The 7,804-nt window shown below is 49.8% G+C and overlaps 1 protein-coding gene across 1 annotated transcript in view; it reads right to left on the minus strand.

Moving 5' to 3' along the window:
* The window catches only part of LOC149428941 (terminal nucleotidyltransferase 5C-like), a 26,990-nt gene extending 19,483 nt beyond the window's left edge, over positions 1 to 7,507 (minus strand). Inside the window, exon 1 of the mRNA XM_089666911.1 lies at positions 6,478 to 7,507. The gene's annotated coding sequence lies outside the window, so the exon portion shown is untranslated. The remainder of the gene's footprint in view (positions 1 to 6,477) is intronic.
* Between the last annotated feature and the right edge of the window lie 297 nt (positions 7,508 to 7,804).

The following is a 7,804-nucleotide window of genomic DNA, read 5'->3' on the forward strand; positions in this document are numbered from 1 at the left end:
ATTGATGGTAGTGCCCCCCCCATACATTGATGGTAGCCCCCCCATACATTGATGGTAGCCCCCCTATATATTGATGGTAGCCCCCCATACATTGATGGTAACCCCCCCATACATTGATGGTAGCCCCCCTATATATTGATGGTAGCCCCCCCATACATTGATGGTAGTTCCCCCCTCCATACATTAATGGTAGCCCCCCCATACATTGATGGTAGTGCCCCTCCATACATTGATGGTAGCCCCCCCATACATTGATGGTAGCCCCCCCATACATTGATGGTAACCCCCCCATACATTGATTGTAGCCCCCCTATATATTGATGGTAACCCCCCATACATTGATTGTAGCCCCCCTATATATTGATGGTAGCCCCCCTATATATTGATGGTAGCCCCCCCATACATTGATGGTAGCCCCCCCTTCATACATTGATGGTAGTCCCCCCATACATTGATGGTAGTGCCCCCCCCCCATACATTGATGGTAGTGCCCCCCCCCATACATTGATGGTAGCCCCCCTATATATTGATGGTAGCCCCCCCCATACATTGATGGTAGCCCCCCCCATACATTGATGGTAGCCCCCCCCCCATACATTGATGGTAGCCCCCCTATATATTGATGGTAGCCCCCCCCCATACATTGATGGTAGCCCCCCCATACATTGATGGTAGCCCCCCCCCATACATTGATGGTAGCCCCCCCATACATAGCAGGGATATCAGTGCGGGGGGCGGGGGGGGGGGGGGTCAGACCGGTTGGAGGTTTCAGTTGGCAAAACGAAAAGCTAAAAATAAAACGCCAGCCGGCCGCGGTGATGAGTGTGTTGGCGTCAGACGTCGCGTCATCCATCATCCGCCTCACAACGGGGAGGACTCCTCCGCTGGCTGCAGGGGAATCCTCACAGCCCCCCCCCCCCCCCCCCCACCTTAACCCCTGCACTGCCAGACACTGCCAGAGGGAGGAGGGGCCACAGTCTACACTATACCAGGCTGTAGATTGTCAGCTCTTCTGTCCAGGATGTCACTCTGATCTGTGTATAGAGGGGGCCCCAAACCCCAGGAGAAGGGCCACACTGTGTATTCACAGATATTTGTGAAGAAAATCACTTCAATAAATGACCCCCCTTCCTTACATCAGGATCCCTGGCAGAGTCCCCCCTTACATCAGGATCCCTGGCAGAGTCCCCCCTTACATCAGGATTCCTGGCAGAGTCCCCCCTTACATCAGGATCCCTGGCAGAGTCCCCCCTTACATCAGGATCCCTGGCAGAGTCCCCCCTTACATCAGGATCCCTGGCAGAGTCCCCCCTTACATCAGGATCCCTGGCAGAGTCCCCCTTACATCAGGATCCCTGGCAGAGTCCCCCTTACATCAGGATCCCTGGCAGAGTCCCCCTTACATCAGGATCCCTGGCAGAGTCCCCCTTACATCAGGATCCCTGGCAGAGTCCCCCTTACATCAGGATCCCTGGCAGAGTCCCCCTTACATCAGGATCCCTGGCAGAGTCCCCCTTACATCAGGATCCCTGGCAGAGTCCCCCTTACATCAGGATCCCTGGCAGAGTCCCCCCTTACATCAGGATCCCTGGCAGAGTCCCCCTTACATCAGGATCCCTGGCAGAGTCCCCCTTACATCAGGATCCCTGGCAGAGTCCCCCTTACATCAGGATCCCTGGCAGAGTCCCCCTTACATCAGGATCCCTGGCAGAGTTCCCCCTTACTTCAAGGTCCCTATCAGAACCATTCTTACATCAAAACCCCCATCAGAGTCCCCCCTTATATCAGGGTTCCCACCAGAGTCCCCCATTACATCAGGGTTCCCACCAGAGTCCCCTATTACATCAGGGTTCCAATTAGAGTCCTTCCTTACATCAGAGTCCCCATCAGAGTCCCTCCTACCTTCAGCGTCCCCATTAAAGTCCCTCCATACTTCAGGATCCCCATTAGAGTACTTCCTTACATCAGGGTCTCCATCAGAGTCCTCCCTATATCAGGGTCCCCATTAGAGTCCCTCCTTACATCAGGGTCCCCATCAGAGTCCCTACATGCATTAGGGTCTCCATCAGAGTCCTCCTTCCATCAGATTCCCCATCAGAGTCTCCCTTACTTCGTGGTCCCTATCAGAGTTCCTCCTTACTTCAGGGGACCCATTAAAGTCTCCCCTTACATCAGGGTCCCCATCAGAGTCCCTACATAAATCAGGGTCCCCTTCAGAGTCTCCCTTACTTCAGGGTCCCCATCAGAGTCCCTACATAAATCAGGGTCCCTATCAGAGTCCCTACATAAATAAGGGTCCCTATCAGAGTCCCTACATAAATCAGGGTCCCTATCAGAGTCCCTACATACATCTGGGTCACAGATGCAGAGGTCATGGGCATCCTTTGCTGACCTGAATCCTCCTATAAGCCATCATCATCCTTGTCCCCCGGTGGACGATTGCCTTGTCTGGGTCCCCATTTCTCCCTGGGGGGGTCAGATGGAGAGACCCCCCCTCCAGGGTGACCACAGAGGCATTTTCCCATTTGTAGGATCCAGTCTGCAGTCATCTCCATCATTCATGAACCTGAACCCAATCCCGAGAAATGCTGTGCCCAGAGGATTGGATTGTGGAGGGGGGGGCTCCGATCTCACCCCGGAATACTAAGATCTAATCACACCGATATCAGCCAATCAGGAATCCCCTACCCTGGCAGAAACAAGGTGCCCTTCCCCCTCCTGACCTAAAGAGACCCGGTCATGTGTGGGACTGTAGAAGAGTCGGGACTCCATTTCTCTCTTATACTTCCATTATATCTGAGTATCGGGGGGTCAAAGGTCACCCACAGCTGTTGTCCAATCAGCTACCAGTTCACACACTGGTGACCAGATCCTACATTCCCATACTGGCTACATTGCTCCAATGTACAGGGCTGTGATCTGCTGCTATGCACACTCAGGAGCCGGGCGACAATCTGTGACCTCTGACCCCTGAAGATTCATATTCAGACAGAAGATAGAAAGATAAATGAGACAGGAAATGGAAAGCGTTCTGTGACCCCCCCCCCTCCCCCGCAAACTGTGCGGTGACCCCCCCCCCCCTCCACCACAAACTGCGCGGTGACCCCCCTGCACCACAAAGTGCGCGGTGACCCCCCCCCTCCCCTACAAACTGCGCGGTGCCCCCCTCCCCCACAAACTGCATGGTGCCCCCCCTCCACCACAAACTGCGCGGTGCCCCCCCCCCACCGCAAACTGCACAGTGACCCTCCTGCACCACAAACTGCGCAGTGACCCCCCCTCCCCTACAAACTGTGCGGTGACCCCCCCCTCCATCACAAACTGCACGGTGACCCCCCTCCCCTACAAACTGTGCGGTGACCCCCCTCCACCACAAACTGCGCATGTGACCCCCCCTCTCCCCCCACCGACTGACTACCATCATCCCCGTCCGTCCACGGATCATTCCGTACTGAAATGATCCGACAGACAAAGCGACTGCAATCAGAGATATCTGTTACATTGTATATAGAACGATCTGGGATGTTACATTGTATATAGAACGATCTGGGATGTTACATTGTATATAGAACGATCTGGGATGTTACATTGTATATAGAACGATCTGGGATGTTACATTGTATATAGAACGATCTGGGATGTTACATTGTATATAGAACGATCTGGGATGTTACATTGTATATAGAACGATCTGGGATGTTACATTGTATATAGAACGATCTGGGATGTTACATTGTATATAGAACGATCTGGGATGTTACATTGTATATAGAACGATCTGGGACGTTACATTGTATATAGAACGATCTGGGATGTTACATTGTATATAGAACGATCTGGGACGTTACATTGTATATAGAACGATCTGGGATGTTACATTGTATATAGAACGATCTGGGATGTTACATTGTATATAGAACGATCTGGGACGTTACATTGTATATAGAACGATCTGGGATGTTACATTGTATATAGAACGATCTGGGACGTTACATTGTATATAGAACGATCTGGGATGTTACATTGTATATAGAACGATCTGGGATGTTACATTGTATATAGAACGATCTGGGATGTTACATTGTATATAGAACGATCTGGGATGTTACATTGTATATAGAACGATCTGGGATGTTACATTGTATATAGAACGATCTGGGATGTTACATTGTATATAGAACGATCTGGGATGTTACATTGTATATAGAACGATCTGGGATGTTACATTGTATATAGAACGATCTGGGATGTTACATTGTATATAGAACGATCTGGGATGTTACATTGTATATAGAATGATCTGGGACGTTACATTGTATATAGAACGATCTGGGATGTTACATTGTATATAGAATGATCTGGGACGTTACATTGTATATAGAACGATCTGGGATGTTACATTGTATATAGAACGATCTGGGACGTTACATTGTATATAGAACGATCTGGGATGTTACATTGTATATAGAATGATCTGGGAAGTTACATTGTATATAGAACGATCTGGGATGTTACATTGTATATAGAACGATCTGGGATGTTACATTGTATATAGAACGATCTGGGATGTTACATTGTATATAGAACGATCTGGGACGTTACATTGTATATAGAACAATCTGGGATGTTACATTGTATATAGAATGATCTGGGATGTTACATTGTATATAGAATGATCTGGGACGTTACATTGTATATAGAATGATCTGGGACGTTACATTGTATATAGAACGATCTGGGATGTTACATTGTATATAGAACGATCTGGGATGTTACATTGTATATAGAATGATCTGGGATGTTACATTGTATATAGAACGATCTGGGATGTTACATTGTATATAGAACGATCTGGGATGTTACATTGTATATAGAATGATCTGGGATGTTACATTGTATATAGAATGATCTGGGATGTTACATTGTATATAGAATGATCTGGGATGTTACATTGTATTAACAATGTATCATTATAGTGAAGGATGGAGATGTATACAGAGTATCAGCTCAGTATAAGGCTGAGTATAAGTGCTATAAGTACAGAACAAAGTACATGACTAGGAGGTAAGTACAGGATGTAGAGGTGAGGACATGACTAGGAGGTAAGTACAGGATGTAGAGGTGAGGACATGACTAGGAGGTAAGTACATGATGTAGAGGTGAGTACATGACTAGGAGGTAAGTACAGGATGTAGAGGTGAGGACATGACTAGGAGGTAAGTACAGGATGTAGAGGTGAGGACATGACTAGGAGGTAAGTACAGGATGTAGAGGTGAGGACATGACTAGGAGGTAAGTACAGGATGTAGAGGTGAGGACATGACTAGGAGGTAAGTACATGATGTAGAGGTGAGTACATGACTAGGAGGTAAGTACAGGATGTAGAGGTGAGGACATGACTAGGAGGTAAGTACATGATGTAGAGGTGAGTACATGACTAGGAGGTAAGTACAGGATGTAGAGGTGAGGACATGACTAGGAGGTAAGTACATGATGTAGAGGTGAGTACATGACTAGGAGGTAAGTACAGGATGTAGAGGTGAGGACATGACTAGGAGGTAAGTACAGGATGTAGAGGTGAGGACATGACTAGGAGGTAAGTACATGATGTAGAGGTGAGTACATGACTAGGAGGTAAGTACAGGATGTAGAGGTGAGGACATGACTAGGAGGTAAGTACATGACTAGGAGGTAAGTACATGATGTAGAGGTGAGTACATGACTAGGAGGTAAGTACATGATGTAGAGGTGAGGACATGACTAGGAGGTAAGTACAGGATGTAGAGGTGAGGACATGACTAGGAGGTAAGTACATGACTAGGAGGTAAGTACAGGATGTAGAGGTGAGGACATGACTAGGAGGTAAGTACAGGATGTAGAGGTGAGGACATGACTAGGAGGTAAGTACAGGATGTAGAGGTGAGGACATGACTAGGAGGTAAGTACAGGATGTAGAGGTGAGGACATGACTAGGAGGTAAGTACAGGATGTAGAGGTGAGGACATGACTAGGACTAGAAGAGGACTGACATCTCATGGGGCCCCCGGGCAATAGGGGATTATGGGGCCCCTGTGTCCTTGCCCAAACTCAAAAAAGCCTATGAAAAAGGTACCTGGGGCACCTCATGGGGCCCCCTACTGACCCCGGGCCCTCGGGCAGTGCCTAAGTTAACAAATAGTCAGTCTGCCCCTGGCTAGGAGGTAAGTACAGGATGTAGAGGTGAGTACATGACTAGGAGGTGAGTACATGACTAGGAGGTGAGTACATGACTAGGAGGTAAGTACATGACTAGGAGGTAAGTACAGGATCGGGAATAGTAGAAGTGTAGACATATCCAGGTGCAGTTCTTCATATGAACACGCATGCAGTGTACAGGACAGAACACGGATGTACACGGAGCGCCGTACACGGGCTGAGCACGCCCGGAATGATGACTTCCTCCATATATTGGGAATATGGTCACATACAGACACCTACCTGTGAGCTCTGTGGGTTCCTCTCCCTCCTGGAGCTCCCTGTGGCCAGTAATCTCCCCTTTAAGCCGATGTTCAGGGGGCTCCTTCAGTCCGCAACCAATGATCCTTGTCTGGAGGTAAGTGGTGTTCCCAATCGGTGGTGTCCTGTGGCCGGTGATCTCCCACCAGTGGTCAGTGATCTCCTGTACTTCACAGCCAGTGGCCGGTGATCTTCTCTACTCTCCCACCAGTGGCCGGTGATCACCTATATTCTCCTACCTGTGGCTAATGATCTTCTATACTCTATAGCCACAGTTGCCCTCTGCTCTCTGTCTGCCGTGGCCCGTGCTGTCCTCCAGGCAATGGGCAGTTGTCTCCAGGCAATGGGCAGTTGTGTCCAGGCAATGGGCAGTTCTCTCCAGGCAATGGGCAGTTGTCTCCAGGCAATGGGCAGTTGTCTCCAGGCAATGGGCAGTTGTCTCCAGGCAATGGGCAGTTGTCTCCAGGCAATGGGCAGTTGTCTCCAGGCAATGGGCAGTTGTCTCCAGGCAATGGGCAGTTGTGTCCAGGCAATGGGCAGTTCTCTCCAGGCAATGGGCAGTTGTGTCCAGGCAATGGGCAGTTGTCTCCAGGCAATATGCAGTTGTCTCCAGGCAATGGGCAGTTGTCTCCAGGCAATATGCAGTTGTCTCCAGGCAATGGGCAGTTGTCTCCAGGCAATGGGCAGTTGTCTCCAGGCAATGGGCAGTTGGCTATCTGGAGCTCCAGCATGGAAGCTGCAGCTGGAGAGAGAAGAGTGAGCTGTCCGCTGAGATGTGGTGCTGAAATATCACCCCCCCCCCACCCTATGTAGCGTAATAACAGCACCATGGCAACGTGACGTCACTCACTCAAGGTGGATCAGTGAGAGAGAAGCAGGGAGGGAGCGAGCGAGAATGAATGAGGAACGTGTGGGACCGCTACGGGGCCCCAAGTACTCATCAGTGAGGGACACGCACTTCCAGAGACTCTCCGCTCTCATCCCCGACTTCACTTCTATAGAGGAAAAAATAACACCGGGAGAAGAGGAGCCAATGGGGGGAACATGTGACATCATGTCCCAGAGAGGGACCTGGAGACCAGAAGTCCCCAAAATGGTGTCCCCTCCCATCCCCCCAATAATGTCCCCAGACTCCCCTCCCACTCCCCCAATAATGTCCCCAGACTCCCCTCCCATCCCCCCAATAATGTCCCCAGACTCCCCTCCCATCCCCCCAATAATGTCCCCAAACTCCCCTCCCATCCCCCCAATAATGTCTCCAGACTCCCCTCCCATCCCCCCAATAATGTCTCCAGACTCCCCTCCCATC

Source organism: Staurois parvus, unplaced genomic scaffold (assembly GCF_062004578.1).
Source record: "Staurois parvus isolate SC_StPar_1 unplaced genomic scaffold, SC_StPar_1.0 ptg002906l, whole genome shotgun sequence".
Taxonomy (NCBI): domain Eukaryota; kingdom Metazoa; phylum Chordata; class Amphibia; order Anura; family Ranidae; genus Staurois; species Staurois parvus.